Here is a 17,564-nt window from a genome sequence, read left to right as displayed (position 1 = left end):
GGCACCTTGGGGCACCAAGGACAAAGGAAGAGTCATGCTGCGGCAAAGAAAATGGGTGTGGGTGCTGAGCAATGGGTGTGGCCATGACATGGGTGTACCAACTGTAATATAACAGTGCAGCTCAAAAGGGTGCCGAGTTTTTCCCCCAAAACAGTTAGGCAAAGTGACCCTAAAGGTAATTAGACAATGCCCCCTCCCCCAATAATGCAGACTTTTCCCCATGATGTGGTGGACTCAGAAATTTCATGATACTATCATGTCAATGACTAAAATTGAGAAATGCCATAAAGAGTGAAGGCAGTTCTGAAAGCAAGCCTGGTTTTTCATCAAACTGTTACTTGTTTATGTGTATTATTCTAACTCGCTGCATGCAGGCTTTGCATTAAAGTCTATGTCTATAAGAATTAGTAACTTTTCCCAATACAGAATAGGTTTTATTTATTATTTACAAATAAATTATGGATTATTTCAGAAATTCCTGGATGCCATGGTTGCTTTAAGCAAAACTATACTCATACCGGTAGAGCATATACCATTAAAATATAAATACACTTTTGCAAAAGACACAAATGCAGGGTTGGATTCATTATAAGGCACTGTAGGCATGTGCCTATAGGCGCCTCATGAAGAAAAGGCAGCTCACTCCCCTCCCCAAGTGCCTCCCTCCATCCTTCCATGTGCAGAGTTCCAAGCGGAGTGTAAACGTCTCTGCATTCCTCCGACTAGATCTTCATTCAGTTGGGGGCACCTCTAGCTACTTAATACCAAGGATAGCTCTGGTTGACTAATATTAAAGGGCACCTGTAGCTAACTATGATGGGCAAGGGAACTAAGGAAGAAGTGACAGCTGGGCCAGCCAGCATTTTGTGGTGCAGTTGTCAAGTGTTTGTAGGTACATGGAGGGAAAAATCTAAGGTGTGAGGACATCTGTGCCTATAGGCTCCTGTGAGGTAAATCCAGGCCTGCACAAATGTGTAGACGAGTCATGATAATTAAAAACGACTGGCAGGTGTGAATTTCTGTATGGAATTATAATTATTTTTACTATCAAACCAACCTGTTCAGGGAGGTTATTGTACAACAGACAGTATGTTTGCTGCAGAGCCGGGACAAGGTCCTCCAGCACCCAAGGCTGAGACACCAAAGTGCGCCCCTCCATCCCTGCCACCCCAGCCGTCACACACTGATTGCTATTAGATTAAGAGGCACCACAGGGCCCACAACCTCCCCAACACCTTAATATCTAGTTATCTGGCTTGCAGTCACTGCTATGTATCCCCTTTTCTTATTTCTTTCTGCTTCAAACACAATTAGGAATGACAGCTGAATGAATTCTGCGCCCCCTCCTACACTGCGCCCTGAGGCTGGAGCCTCTTCAGCCTATGCCTCGGCCCGGCCCTGGTTTGCTGTTCTACATGCTGTTATTATGAGGTCAGTTTTGAAGTGCGGTGATATTAAGCACAAGTAACCACCTATACGTTCTGCATAAGCTGAGACTTCAGGGTGCTTCTCATGTCTGCATACTCATGTTCTATTATATGCTGTTATTATGGGGTCACCGTGCTGGGGGAAGTCTATTGTACAGTGAGAGCCAGAGCCATAAGGTTCTGCATAAGCTGTGGCTGAGTGCAGAGTGATTCTTCTCTTGAATACTCAGTTTCTATATGCTGTTATTATGGGGTCAGTGTGCTTGGAGGAAGGTCATTTTACAGTGGGAGCCAGAAGTTACACATCTGCCTATAGGTTGTATCTGCCTATAGGTTGTGCAGAAGCTGTGACTGCAGAGTGCTTCTCCTGTCTCTATAGACTCCAGCGAGGGTGTGCGTGCTGGGCTTAGGCCGCGCAGTGCATTGTGGGTGTGCGGGAGCCTGCGGAGGGAGGCGGATGGAGAGCCGGTAAGTGAGAGGGAGGGAGGAGGAGCGGAGGAATCACAGGGGAGGGCGTCCGCCACCGCCGCTTAAAGGGGAACCGTTACATCAGACTATAGATTCGGTGAGTAGAGCTGCGTCATTCTCTCGCCTGGACTCGTGCGTGTCCGGCTACTCAGCCGCCGAGGGGGGAGGAAGCGGTCCGGGCCGCCTTAAGGGCCGGGAGGATTGGCAGCGGCGGGGTTAATGTAAGGTAAACTGGCGACATCTTTCTTTGGCTGGCCCTTGCCGTAGGCCTCATATGCCGGCCGCGTCTGTCTGGCCGACTTGGCGCCTCGCTGCGCCTTTAAGGCCGATGGGGAGGAGGGAGCAGCCCGGGGACTGGGGCCCACAGCTATCCCAAATGCATAGATTGTACGTTACATTGTCTCCATATATGCAGCCTGTGGCCGGCCTGCAGCTTGTGTGTGTGCACAGCTTGCAGCACCCATGGGTGCCTGGTGTGATAGCTTGCAGCTAGCATCCCTGAATCCCAGGTATTCCTGACAAGCACCCCTTCTGTGACGTCCCCTGTATCCTTCCTCATTCTTTCTTCTTGTAACCATTGCAGTGCTAGGGCCATCATAAGCTCACATGTCTGCATCTTCTGCACTTCTTGTGGTTACTGTATTTTTTATGCTAGCACAATAGTGGGCCTCCTCTAAAAAAAAAACTGGCCAAGTATGAAATGGACTGATAAAATCAGGCTCTTCTTTCATCTGCTGCCAGAAAAGCGTTTTTTTTTTCTTCTTGTGAACAGTAGGTGTTGTCAAACAAATGTTGAAAAATTAAAAGTAGTTGAAAATACTATGTTTATCGGGTCATAAGGAGTGCTTCATTCTTTATTAGAGACATGCTTTTAATTTGACTGTATTTTATGCTGCACAGAAATAAATGTGGAAACCTGATTTCCTAACCAGGCGATCAGGTAATATCAACTTTCCTATGCCAGGCTGACTAGGCTGTGTAAAGTTTGTGTTTGGACCCTGCTAAGTTCAGTTCATGTGCAGACTGAACTGTCATATTTTAGGATTGCAAGTCCTTTCACCCTGAATCTGTTGCATTCTGTCTCAATGGACAATATCATTGCATCCCAATGCAATTCTATCTCTATAGTTCTTCATAGGTGCTAGTCTAGTTAACCACTTAAGGACAGGCCAAGTTTTGTGTGATCTGTGCTGCGTGGGCTCTTCAGCCCGCAGTACAGATTGGGTAATAGGCAGGGCAATCAGACTTCTATTCTCCCCCCCCCCCTTTTTTTCCCACTAGGGGGATGTCCTGCTGGGGGGGGTCTGATAGCCGCCGGCTTGCTGTGTTTATCGGGGGGGTCCTCAAAGCCCCCCTCCGCAGCGCTATTCTCCCCTCCCTCTCCTTTCCTTCCTCCCCTCACTGTGGGCGGCACAGGACGGCGATCCGTCCTATCAGACAGCGGCGATCAGAGGCCAGGGATCGCTGATCTCCTTTACGGCGCTGCTGTGACAGCAGCGCCGTGCGACTTAAACACCGGGGATTTCTTCCCCGGGTGTTTACATTTCCCCTGCGAGCCGCGATCGGAGGCTCGCAGGCTGTTCACACAGACTCCCTCCGTGAACTGACATGGAATGGTTTCCATGGAAATACCACTGTGACCAGCCGCCGCCTATCAGGCGTTGGCCGGTCGTTAAGTGGTTAAAGCAGGGCCGGCCTTAGGTTGCCCAGCGCCCTGAGTGAAACCAGATTTTGGTGCCCCCCTTCATCCTCTTCACACACGCAGACAAGCATGCAGACGCACGCACACACAAGTCCATAGGCAATTCACCTGTTCTCCTGAGATATCTTCTAGCAGATGAGTTTATTCTTCGCTTTAAAACACGGTAACTTTTCAGTATTTTACAATTGAAAAAGTACCTAAAAGTTGGTGAGAAAGCGCTATCAAAATTATAGTTTTTTTTTTTTTTTTTCCTTGCTTGCTGGTGCCATTTCAGCCCGCAGGGATTTTTCACCTTATGCATCAGCAATTTTCACCTCCCATTCATTCGCTAATAACTTTATCACTACTTAACACAATTTATTGATCTATATCTTGTTTTTTCCGCCACTAATTAGGCTTTCTTTAGGTGGTACATTTTGCTAAGAATTATTTTTTTATAAATGCATTTTAACAGGATTAATAAGAAAAAAATGGAAAAAAATCATTATTTCTCAGTTTTCGTCCGTTATAGCTTTAAAACAATCCACGCTACCATAATTAAAACCTATGTATTTTATTTGCCCGTTTGTCTCGGTTATGACACCATTTAAATTTTGTCCCTACCACAATGTATGGCGCCAATATTTTATTTGGAAATAAAGGTGCATTTTTTTTCGTTTTGTGTCCATCACTATTTACAAGCTTATAATAAAAAAAAAAATGTTCGTAGTATACCCCCTTCACATGCATATTTAAAAAGTTCAGACCCTTAGGTAACTATTTGTTTTTTGTTTTGGTTTTTCTGTAAAAAAAAATTTTTCCCATTAAAAATTTTATTTGGGTAATATTTTGGTGTGGGAAATAAACAGTTAATTTTAAATGTTATTATATGTGTAAATTTTAATGTAAAATGTATGTAGATGTAGTTTTACTATTTGGCCACCTTGGGCTTGATTCATAAAAGCGTGCTAACAGTTAGCACGCTGGTGAAAAGCCCCTTATCACGCCTAAACTCAGTTTAGGCGTAATAACTATAGCACCAACTGGGTTAGCACCGCAGTGCACAGCTGATCAAAAGTTTTGCGCTAGCAAAGTCTGGTGGGTGCGAAACGTCGCATAGAGTTTAATGGCGCTGCTTTGCGCGCAGGACTTTGCACGCAATCTAAACTTATCACGACTAAACTTTTCACGGCTAAACTGAGTTTAGGTGTGATAAGGGGCTTTTCACCAGCGTGGTGCAATGGTTATCACGCCTAAGTCTTTTAGGCGTGATAACTGGGCTATCACTGCTTTGTGAATCAAGCTCCTTGAGTTTATTTTTTTTCTCATTGTGCTTCTCGATCATTGGAAGCACAAGGAGGACGGGGAAACTTTTTTTTTTTTTTTTTGCATGCAGAAAGACTGAAGCCTCTAGTAAGAGAGCTTCAGTTTTTCTGCTGGGGACACGGATCGGTGATCAGGAACCATGTTCCCGTTCACTGATCCCAGGGGCACTGAAGCGCGGCACCGCAGCAGAGCAGCCGCCTGGACGTGAGGTTCCTGGAGTCTTCACCCCCAGCAGTACCAGGGGGGCGGAGGCGTAGCTACCACTCGCAGCAGCCACAAACAGACCCGGAGCCCACAGCCAGGTAGAAATGCGTCCAGAGCCAGTCCAGACAAGGTAGATGATTGCCCATGCGCCCCCCTGGAAACCAGCGCCCTGAGCAACCGCTCCAGTTGCTCAGGTCAAAGGCCGGCCATGAGTTAAAGTGTATCCGAGATGAACTTTTACACATTGCATAATTGTGTTCCTTTCCTATTGTTTATAAGGTATTCCTCAAGCCAAATACTTTGTTTTAATCCTCTAATTCCCTATAAACTAAACAAGCCTCGCCCACAGGTTTTCAGAGAGCCTTGGCAGTAGCAAGGGCTCATGGGAGCTCAGTCTGGGCAGGAGGAGGGGGAGGTATTACTAGCCAGAGATTTCAGAGGGAGGAGGAGGGGGGATTAGGTTTTTTGGCCAAGATGCAGATAAGCCTGCCTCTGTGTAATGTTTACAAACAACATGGCTGCTGTCATTCTTTCACAGGAAGAAATAATCCTATTCTATTAAAGCTGTTTGCCGCTAGATTTGTTGTGTAAACTATCTAAACTTTAGATAAGATGTATAGACAAGTTACTTGTTGTTGTTAGTTTTTTCATCTTTGATCCGCTTTAAGGGGACCCAGCAGGAAACTTCCATAGGGAAATTCCAGGTAGAAGGTGCTGTGATTAAAGAACTGTTCCCTATGAGGTTTCCTGCTTTGTTCCCTAAACTAGGCTATCACCCATTCACAAAGAGTGCGATCGGTCCTGTCAAGCATAACGCACAGCAAAGTTGCAATTCTATGACAACACATTGTGGGATAGGACCCTTATAGTAATCCTGACATGGAAACCAATATGAAAATTCAAACATTATTTCAATTTAAGAAATCAAGCGTCAAATCTTTGTCTCAACAGAGTTCTGGTTCACAATGAGCTTGCTTGTTTTGTTTGTTTTTTTTTGTTTACAGCTAGCTCCCACATAGATGGAACTTGGACTCTTGAACCCAAGTCTGATTGCAGCCTTGGATTCCTAACCCTAAGGCCTGGGACCTGCTTGCGATTGCAAATGCTCTTTAAAAAAAAAATAAAAAAATGTTGCATGCAGAGTGATTTCAATCTTGGCAAATCGCGATCATTCCTGGCCATTAACTTTCAGCAGTGAAGTGCTTTTGGAATCCCTGGTAAATTGCTGCTGAAAGCGCTGTAGTGGGCCCCAGGTCTTCGGTACTTTCAGCAGCTATTTGTGCTTTCTAGGAATCGCTGGTGATTCCCAAAGTGATTTGCAATTACGCCCCTTGAGAAAGCTGGAAGCCGGCGAAACGTCGAGGAAGCTGCCCGTCTCGCATTGGGACGCCACGCCGTCCCGACCTCCGCTCAGACACCCCAGTGAGGCCCATGCCATCGCCTCCTCCAGCCACATTGCCTCCACAGGAGACGGGGACAAACACTGCCAGCAGCCTGGAACTTCATAGCAACCTTCACCGCTACATGCTGACAAAGGAAACTTTCTAGGTACATGTCCTCTTCACCCCAGAGCACCAGCTTGGTTTGGTGGCCAGCATGCTATGCAGTCGTCACCCAGGAACATGGTGAGATGAACTTTTCCATACATTTGTGATGTCATGGCGAGATGATTTGCCTTTCATATTCCATGCTATGGAGCACATGTGATGATCTGTAGGTACATCCTGGTCAGACATCATCTTGGTGACTGCTATTTGTGATACTTCTGCCTGCCATGCCATGCTTTGAGGGATGAGCTGCTTGCTGCCTAAATGCATGATCTCTGCTATGCCTTGCCTTGAGGGCTGAATTGCTTGTTGATTCCTGCAAAACTGATGTCCAGGCTGGTGCTGACCTTGCTGGACTGTCCCTGCATTTAGTCTCTGCCTTACCTTCCCGATTTATTCTGGAGATGGACATGGCGTATTGATTATACGCAGTTCAACACACCTTGCATTTCTGCTTAGATTAGGGCTAGATGCCGGCGTGTGTCTGGTTGTATGTTTGGTGATCTGAGCAGTGTGGTGTGACGGGGTGGCCATCCCATGTAATTTTTAATATACTTTTTAATACTTTTTGAATAATAAACGTTAATAGTCAACTTGGAAATTGTTTCTTTAGACTTTTGGGTGTGCATGCCCTGCCATTTATTCTTGTCACTGCCACAATTTCGATTAGTATGATTTGCAATTGTATTTCCATGGAAGTGAGTGTGACTGAGTGAAATTGCGGTGCCTGCAGCTTTTTTGCAGTGATTCCATTCAAAAAATACAGGGCCCAAAATCGCATCCCCTGAAACAGCTCTAGAAAGTGCTTGGCAAAATCGCTCTAAAAACACTAGCGTGTTGGAGAGCGATTCTTGGAGGGTTCAAGGCTACTTTCACACAATACATCTTGCTTGCGATACGGTCACAATGCAGCAGTGATGAAAAGTTGCATCGCGTGATAGTATTGTGTCACATACTGTCCATGGAAGTTTGCTTCACTGCATTGTATACGTGCATGATGTTCGGGAAACGCACAGCATGCTGCATTTTATTACAATCAAACTGCTGCACTGCTGATGAGCAAATGTGAATGTACCATTGAAATAGAATTGCTTTGCAGTGCGATTATATTGTCTGTTACGATGGCACTCACCAGCTGCAGTGTGAAAGGAGCCTTACAGTGACAAACAAGGAACATAACCAAGTTCTATCTAGAATTGGGACCGTACAACAGGGCTGTGGAGTCGATACAAAAATCTTCCGACTCCTTAGTTTATGAAACCACCGACTCCGGGTACCTAAAATGGCTCCAACTCCTCATCTCCGACTCCTTCGTCTAATACTTACCAGGGCTGTGGAGTTTGTACAAAAATCATCCACAGTTTATAACATCTCTGACGCCGGGTACCCAAAATTGCTCCAACTCTGACTCCACAACCCTGCGTACAAGGACATGTTAAAGAGACACTGAAGCGAAAAAAAAAATGATATAATGAATTGGTTGTGTACTATGAATAATTACTAGAAGATTAGCAGCAAAGAAAATATTCTCATACTTTTATTTTCAGGTATATAGTGTTTTTTTCTAACATTGCATTCTATAATATGTGCAGATTACACAACACTCAGCATTCAAAATGATTCTTTCAGAGCAGTCTGTGAAGTAATGACATCTCCTCTGGCAGAGGAAAAGTAAATAGTCCAGGAACAGTTGAGATAATAAAAGTCAGATAACAGCCCTCTCCAAGACTAATGCTGGGAATACACGTTTCGTTTTTGCCTTCGTGCCTTCGATTCGTTCAGTAAACGAATCGAGTGTTGAAAACGTATGTGAAAATAGTCATAATCTCATTATAGTTTCGATTAATAGACCCCAAAAACGAACGACTAGTGATCGAACATGTTTGATATTATCTCTCTTTATCCATCTAATCGAGCCATTGGTTGGCTTGATGGCTGTTCAGATCGATTATATGTTCGTTTATGTTAGTCCGTCCCTGTAAAAAGGGATTTTCGTTTCTTTGCAGCCTTCGATTATTGGAAAAACGAAACCATCAGAATCGAAAAGAAAACGAAACCGTGGGTGGTGATATTAACCGTACGTTCGATTATTTCGGGAACGAAAAGGACAAAAGGCACAATCGAAACGAAGGCAAAAACGAAACGTGTATTCCCAGCATAACTTAGTCGGAGAGCTTAATGGCTTGTTTGCATAGAGATAACAACTGGAGTTTCTCAACTCTTCCTGTACTGGAAACTATTAGACTGATGTATCTGATCTTAATGTTTTATTTCTTAGCTGTACTACACATACAAATCATAATATCATAATTTTTTTTTCGCTTCAGTGTCTCTTTAATCTCATCATATTACTGTAGGTACCCTTTAACTAAAAAACAAAACATGATTTTTGTTAAAGCTACCTTATAAGATGCGAAAACTGAGACTGGCTCTTACTATTGGGATCTTAAGGGGTACCTGAAAAGGCATCCTCCTATCCAGACAGATATGAGGTATCCTCATATCCATATTTGCCCCCCTTCCCATAGCCAGATGTGCCCCCAGTTTACGCCGCTCCCCTCTTCATAGCCAGATGTGCTCCCATTAGGCAGCCACCCCCCTCATGGTGAGAAAGTCGTGGAGGGTAGGGTGTATGGATCATGCAGCAGTGATCCTACACTTGCCTGCTGCCCCCCTGCTGTGTCCGTGTCCCCCAGCAATGTTTTCAGTGCTGTAGTACTGGTACCTGTGTGCCTGCAGCTAGTGGAGAGAGCTGCAAGTCAGCATAGCTGGGACATTCCATGGGTATGCTTCCTGTCTGGATCGCTGTGCCACTCAGACCCCCGCACATGCTACCTGCTGCAATATGGTGCCTGCTGTACCAAGCAGATTTTGGAGCAGTGTGGCATGTCAGCACTCTTGCAGGGTTTGGGGATTCTTCCTGTGTAGCAATTGCTGTTTCAAGATGCCACTAGCTGGTCTTATAGATATGAGACAGCGATTGCTACTCATAAAGAATCCTGGTACACTGCACCAGCGCTGACACGCTGCTCAACTCCAGGTTCCACTCACTCAAGGTGAGAAGAACAGCAATCACCTTGTTGCAGTGGGGGTGCGTTGGTCTGAGGGACACGGAGGCACAGCAGTCCAGACAGGAAGCATCCTCAAACAATGCACCAGCGATACTGACTCACCGCTTGCTTCACAAGAAGCAGGCCCACTGGTAGCAGTACTACAGCACACAACTTGTTGATGGGGTTGGAGGTAGTTGGCAAGTGTAGAGTTGCGGCTTCATGATCTGTACACCCCACTGCCCATACACATACACTCCCTGACTTGCATATAAGCCAAGGTGGTAACTTTTCAGCACTTACCAGATACTGGGTTTCCTCTTTTTTTTTTTAATGCTCTACCGGGCATTTACTGCAGCAACTTTCAGTTGAATACAGTGCAGTAAATTTGGGCGCAGCCGGCGGCACCATAGGCCATGATAGGAATTATGGCTATAGCAGCGCATAGTGAATAACTTCTGTGCCGTCAGAAGACGGAGCTGATGTTACTTTTAAAACGCTGTAATTTGGATGTCAGCAATAGCTGGCAGCCAAATGACATTCCCACCATACACGTCGACCTAGAGGGGGAATAGTAATTAACGCCGCTGAGACTTGTGCAGGAGTAGGGTAAGCTGTATATCAGCTGTATCCTGCGCCCAAGTCTCCTGGCGGCGATTTCATACATACACGTTTTCAGTTGCTGTTTGTGTGTGGGCTGTTCTATCTGAGATTCAGGCCTCTTTTTTTTTTTTTTTCCACGAACTGTTGAGCTGTGTGCTCAGCGAGCAGTTGCCAGGCGGCAGCGAGCAGTTATGAGAGTTTGAGAGGCATTTCACTGCCTGTAAACAGTTCATGGAAAAGAGGCCTTAGTCTTCAACAAGTAAAATGCATGCTCAATTGGGTTAAGATCAGATGATGAACTTTGCCATTCAAGAATTTTACACTTTGCTTTAATAAACTCCTGGGTTGCTTTGGCTGTATGTTTTGGGTCCTGTCCATCTGTATAATGACACACCACCCAATTAATTTGAATGCATTTAGCTGGATTTGAGCAGACCGTATGTCTCTGAACACCTCAGAATTCATTTGGCTGCTTCTGTCCTATGTTGCATCATTAACCTCCCTGGCGGGCTATGCCGCGCAGGAGGATTTCTCAGGCCCTGCTGGGCCGATTTGCATAATTTTTTTTTTTTTTTTTTTGCAACACTCAGCACTTTGCTAGCTGCATGTGCACTCTGATTGCCACCGCTCTGCGCCAATTGTCCGCCGCTCGCCGTGCCCCCCCAGACCCCGTGCGCTGCCTGGCCAATTAGTGCCAAGCAGCGCTGAGGGGTAGATCGGGACTCCCAATGACGTCATGCTGCCCGTTGCCGTGGCGACGGGGGAAAAAAAAAAAACAGCTCTGCTGCCCCCTGGCTTTTTTTTTTTTTTTTTTTTTTTTTTTCCCTGTTGCCATCATTCTGGTAGATGCTGATCTTGGTTTCTTCTGTCCAAAGAATGTTGTTGTTGTGCTTGCTTTCTTTCTCATGATGTACCACACTGTAGATTTGGCTACGCGTAATATTGTAGCAATTTCTCGAAACGGTATTTGCAGCTTAAAAGACTTACAAGGTGAATTGCATATAAAAAGTTATTTACCTCATTACAAAAGCAGACCTCAGGGCAGATGAACAGCACCTTCCTTGTCATTTTCTGGCGCTTTAACAGCCTAATACACTCTTGATTTTAGGTCCTGACACACCCCAGGGTCGCCTTATCAGAATCACCGCTTTCAAAAAAAATCTACCTCCTGCGCTGCTCACATAGCCGCGGCAGCGCAGGATTGGACTTTTTAAAGCGGAGATTCTGATAAGGTGACCCTGGGGTGGGTCGGGACCTACAATGAAGGGCCCATTCACACTAGAGCGTTTTTTCACGATTTCGGCAAAACGCTCAAACGCTAGTTCTTTTTAAAAGCGCTAGTGTAATAAAACCCTATGGGCCCATTCTTACTTGGGCGATTTGCACTAATCGCCGCAAATCACCCAAAATTACGAAACGCATCATTTTCAGGCGACTTGCCGGCGATCGCATTTCAGTGCTATTGAAACGCTAAAAGCGATCGTGGGAAAATCCCTGCTGTGTCTAACCATTTTTTTTTCCATGTGAAACCGCGGGAAAATCACTCCCACAAAATGCCGTCAAAAATCGCCCCTGTTTTTGCACTTTTAAGTGTGAATGGGCCCGAAGAGTGTATTAGGCTGATAAAGCGCCAGATAATGACAAGGAAGGTGCTGTTCATCTGCCCTGAGGTCTGCTTTTGTAATGAGGTAAATAACTTTTTATATGCAATTCACCTTGTAAGTCCTTTAAAGATAATCTGTACTCTAAAATTTTTATAGCAAAAAGCATACCATTCTATTCATTATGTTCTCCTGGGCCCCTCTGTGCTGTTTCTGCCACTCTCTGCTGCAAACCTGGCTTGTAATTGCCAGTTTTAGGCAGTGTTTACAAACAAACTAACCAGCTTGTGATAGGCTCACATAAGCAGAGTATGTGAGTCATACAGAGCCTGCAGGGGGCCTGGAGGGGGTGTGTATAGCTTCTACCAATCACAAGCAGCCCTGCACATTCCACACATTCCAGCCTTAAGGGACCCATACACTCAGCCGATTTTGTGGGCGACCGATCAATCAAAATCGATCGATTGCAAATCCGCTGGCCAATCGACGGCCGATTTCGATGGATTTCCATCGAACTGGCAGGGTGGAAAATCTAGGTCGATCTGTTGAGATTGCTTATCATTTTGCATTGGCCCTAATGGAAATCTGATGGCAAAAAAATGCCATCTGATGGCAAAAAAATGCCAAGCTGAAATCTATTGGAATTCTAGTAAAAAATGTTCCCTTTACACATCAGATAGATCATCAGATGGAATTCTTATCTATCTGCTGCTAATCTGATGTGTATGGGCACCTTTAAAGTGAACCTTAAGTGTCCCAAAAAAAATGAGTTTTACTCACCTGGGGCTTACCTCAGCCCCCTGCAGCTGATCGGTGCCCACGACGAGTCGCTCTGATGCTCCGGATCCCGCTGGCGGCCACTTCCGGTTTCGCCGTCAGGACCCGTCAGGCTGGGGAACGCGGCTGATACTACGCGTTCCCAGCCAAAATAGCACCCCTATGCGGCCATATGTCCGCATAGGCACCCGTATGCGGACATATGGCCGCATAGGGGTGCTATTTTGGCTGGGAACGCGTAGTATCAGCCGCGTTCCCCAGCCTGACGGGTCCTGACGGCGAAACCGGAAGTGGCCGCCAGCGGGACCCGGAGCATCAGAGCGACTCGTCGTGGGCACCGATCAGCTGCAGGGGGCTGAGGTAAGCCCCAGGTGAGTAAAACTCATTTTTTTTGGGACACTTAAGGTTCACTTTAAAGAGAATCTGTATTGTTGAAATCACACAAAAGTAAACATACCAGTGTGTTAGGGGACATCTCCTATTACCCTCTGTCACAATTTCGCCGCTCCCCGCCGGATTAAAAGTGGTTAAAAACTGTTTTAAAAAGTTTGTTTATAAACAAACAAAATGGCCACCAAAACAGGAAGTAGGTTGATGTGCAGTATGCCCACACATAGAAAATACATCCATACACAAGCAGGCTGTATACAGCCTTCCTTTTGAATCTCAAGAGATCATTTGTGTGTTCCTTTCCCCCTGCAGCTCTCATGCACTGAAGTGTCAGGCTGTTCCTTCCTGCAGAGTGCAGACAGCTTTGCCCTTGGCTGTAATTCCTCAGTATGTGAAAGCCCAGCCAGCTCAGAGACATTTATCCAGCTTGTAAAAGATAATAGAGAAGCTGCCCTAATCTAAATAATACACAGGCAGTGTGCATAGAGGGGCCTGGAAGGGGGAGTTCATAGCAGAACCACAACACTGAAGAACTTGGCAGCCTTCCAGACACAGGCCGACAAGTCTGACAGGGGAAAGATACATTGATTTATTACAGAGACTGTGATATAAAGTGCTGCAGTAAGCCAGAACACATTAGAATAGCTTTTGGAACTTGTAGGATGATAAAAAAACAGGATGCAATTTTTGTTACGGAGTCTCTTTATGGTAGCCATACACTGGTCCATTTGCCATCAGATTCGACCAACAGATCCCTCTCTGATCAAATCTGATCAGAGAGGGATCGTATGGCTACCTTTACTGCAAACAGATTGTGAACCGATTTCAGCCTGAAACCTTTCACAATCTGTTGTGGTGGTGCTGCAGCCGCCCCCCCCCCCCCCCCCCCCGCATACCCGCATACATTACCTGCTCCGCCGGCGCGACTCCAGTCCCCAGGTCTCCGCTGTCTTCTCCGCTCTGGTCTCCAGGTCCAGCATGCTTTACTTCTTCCTGCCCGGCAGGAAGTTTAAACAGTAGAGCGCCCTCTACTGTTTAAACTTCCTGCCGGGCAGGAGGAACTGAAGCATGCCGGAGACCAGAGCGGACACGGAGCAGCGGTGACCGGGGGTAGTCGTGCCGGCGGAGCAGGTAATGTATGTGGCTCTATTGCGTCGGTCGTCGGGTACTCGAACGCCGCTAGCGGCGCGCTCCCTACCCGCGGGCGATCGACTGTAATTTTCCGCACAGAGCGATCGACGGGATCGGACGAAATGGATCGAAATTCGGTGTGTAGCGCAAACGATTGGCAGCAGATTCGATCCCAGTGATCAAATCTGCTGTCGAAACGGCGGCAAATCGGGCCAGTGTATGGTCAGCTTAAGCCCGACTGTGCCGAAAACAGATTAGATCATATAACAGAGATAACACAGCCACTGTGCAATTAGGAAAAGCTGCAGTAAGCCAGAGCACATTAGAACAGGCAAAGGAACTTATAGGATAGAAGAACTAAGGCTGAAAATTTTGTTAGTCTCTTTATGGATGTCTTCTTTCACTTGCATGCAAGCATCACACCTCCAAATCAGCTCCAGGTATTTTATCTGTTTAACCACCCTGGCGTTCTGATTAAATCGCCAGGGTGGCTGCGGGAGGGTTTTTTTTAAATAAAAAAAAAACTATTTCATGCAGCCAACTGAAAGTTGGCTGCATGAAAGCCCACTAGAGGGCGCTCCGGAGGCGATCTTCCGATCGCCTCCGGCGCCCAGAATAAACAAGGAAGGCCGCAATGAGCGGCCTTCCTTGTTTTGCTTATATCGTCGCCATAGCGACGAGCGGAGTGACGTCATCGACGTCAGCCGACGTCCTGACGTCAGCCGCCTCCGATCCAGCCCTTAGCGCTGGCCGGAACTTTTTGTTCCGGCTACGCTGGGCTCAGGCGGCTGGGGGGACCCTCTTTCGCCGCTGCTCGCGGCGAATCGCCGCAGAGCGGCGGCGATCAGGCAGCACACGCGGCTGGCAAAGTGCCGGCTGCGTGTGCTGCTTTTTATTTCATTAAAATCGGCCCAGCAGGGCCTGAGCGGCAGCCGCTGGCGGTGTTGGACGAGCTGAGCTCGTCCAGACCGCTCAGCTGGTTAAGGCCTGGTGCACACCAAAACCTGCTAGCAGATCCGCAAAATGCTAGCAGATTTTGAAACTTTTTTTCTGTAGCGTTTCACCTAGCATTTTGCGGTTTTGGGAAGAGTTTTTGGTGTAGTAGATTTCATATATTGTTACAGTAAAGCTGTTACTGAACAGCTTCTGTAACAAAAACGCCTGCAAAACCGCTCTGAACTGCCGTTTTTCAGAGCGGTTTGCGTTTTTCCTATACTTAACATTGGAGGCAGAAACGCCTCCGCAATCCAAAAAAATGCCTCACCCCGGGAGTATGTGTTTCAGCAAAACGCCTCCCGCTCTGGTGTGAACCACCCCATTGAGATACATTGACCAAGCGTATCTGCAGCCGCAAGCGGCTGCAAAAACGCCAAAAAACCCGCTCGGTGTGCCCCAGCCCTTATTCATAATGACGGACTTGCCCCCACTCCTGCCCACAAAATAGCCTTTAAGTCAATTGACCAATTACTTTTGAGCCCCGAAATGAAGGGATTTCTTTAGTTGCGTCACATTTTTGTGCAATCATTTTGTTCACCCCACTGAATTGAAGCTGAAAGACTGCACTCACTTGCATCTGAGTTGTTTCATTTAAAATTAATTGTGGTAATGTACAAAACAAAAAGAAAAATGTTGTCTCTGTCCAAATATTTATGGGCATAACTGTATATATAAAACACAAAATCTAGGCCAGAGTGAAAATGTGCATTTTGAGGGCCTTGTTGAAGAGAAAATCCTAATGGGAGAAGGTAGGGAGTTCCAAAGTGTTGGAGCAGCTCATGAGACATCCTGGAGGCGTGAGGGGGGCAGTCAGGCGAAGTTCATTGGTGGAGCAGAGTGAGCAGCTAGCTGTATACCTATGAGTAAGAATGGAAATGTAGGTTGTGCAGGTTTTGTGGACAGATTTGTAGACCAAGTATCCAGAGGGGTCCGCACACAGTCTTAGTGAAGCAAAAAGTGCAAGTTTTTATTGCTCCATTACACATGCAATGTTTATCTGACCGTTTTGGTAGGCGATCGTTTTGGGGCCTTTAGGGTTTCCCTCTGTCAAGGCATAGACAGAAAAAAAATAAAAAGTGTGTGTGTGTGTATATGTTAAGGCTGCTTTCACAGTGAGACTGTAATGCAGCCCACCGCAGAGTAATGAAAAATCAATGGGCTGTTCACAGTGCCCACGTTGCGTTACATTGTAACGCAAGACGTCATGACAACGTACTGCATGCAGTACTTTATACGCCGCGTTAGACTGCTTGCACATGCTCAGTAATGTTGGGGAGGAGGGAAGAGCGGCCAGGCACATGGCTAATTAATATTCACTGCACTTTGTGACGTGTGCAGTGTTTACTTCCTGGAGCGGCTGCTCTGTGCGGCGATTGGCTGGTGGGACCACGTGATGCCGCATGTGTCCGAGAGTACGCATCACGGACGCCAGAGTGAGCTGCACAACGCGGCTCGCTCTGACGTCCTCATCCAACACCTCCAGGCGTTGCGTTAGGGGCATGTTATGCGACCATAACATCCCCTAAAATGCAACGTCCTGGTGGGAAAGTAGCCTGATTGCACCTGCATGGTGCTCGTTGTCGCCAGATGGGATGCTGAACTACTTGACAAGCATGCAGGTCAGCTGTCTGAAAAAGGACCAAGGGCTAAGAACTCAGTACTATATAGCTTGGCACACACATCCAATTTCGATTGGCGAATTTTATCACCTCCACATAGCATGAGAGCTTACAAACACAATCTGTCTATAGTATTCAAAGTCTGTCGGCCCTCCTACTACATGGAGGTGGTAAAATTGGGCAATCAAAATTGGAGTATGAGTGTCACAGGACCCCTAGTGTCCGGAACGCAAGAAGCCTTCCAATCGGTTTCAGCACACAGACCATGCAAGCTGTGGTAGCAATTGGTGCGCAGAAACCGCTGGGATTTTGGCAGCAGACCGACTCGAAGGGAGCCTGTGAGTTACGGTAATTACAAATTGCACACTATTTCAGAGTATAACTTCCACCACCTCTGTTACCATGGGACAGAGGAGCCCACTGACTGGCTAAGTCTTGACCTGCAAATAAAAACGGTTAAACACACTCTTCTGTCTAGCTAGCGACAATAGTAGCGTCTCTTCAGAGACCCGGGTTCCGTTTCTGTGTGGCTGAATAATAGGGTAGCGGAATAAACTGATGTTAGCGTCGATTTTATTAAAATGCAATATAAATAATATATACAGAAAATCATTAAAATCAACAATTATAGAAACATTAATAGTCAGCATGAATATAAAAAGGGAGAAAATACTTAGTTCATGGAAATATATCCTTTCTGGGAAAATCCGAGCACATGGAAAATGTCCAGGAAAATAGCCGCCA

General features: G+C 46.3%; 1 protein-coding gene across 3 annotated transcripts in view; it reads left to right on the top strand.

Moving 5' to 3' along the window:
* The first annotated feature begins 1,810 nt into the window (after positions 1–1,810).
* The window catches only part of SEPHS1 (selenophosphate synthetase 1), a 109,188-nt gene continuing 93,434 nt past the window's right edge, over positions 1,811–17,564 (top strand). Inside the window, exon 1 of one of the 3 annotated variants that reach the window (XM_068272665.1) lies at positions 1,811–1,895. The gene's annotated coding sequence lies outside the window, so the exon portion shown is untranslated. The other 2 variants (XM_068272664.1, XM_068272666.1) reach the window with 2 other exon arrangements.

The sequence above is a fragment of the Hyperolius riggenbachi genome, chromosome 3, assembly GCF_040937935.1.
Source record: "Hyperolius riggenbachi isolate aHypRig1 chromosome 3, aHypRig1.pri, whole genome shotgun sequence".
Taxonomy (NCBI): domain Eukaryota; kingdom Metazoa; phylum Chordata; class Amphibia; order Anura; family Hyperoliidae; genus Hyperolius; species Hyperolius riggenbachi.
Note: the sequence above shows the minus strand (reverse complement) of the source record. Positions and strands in the feature narration are given on the sequence as shown.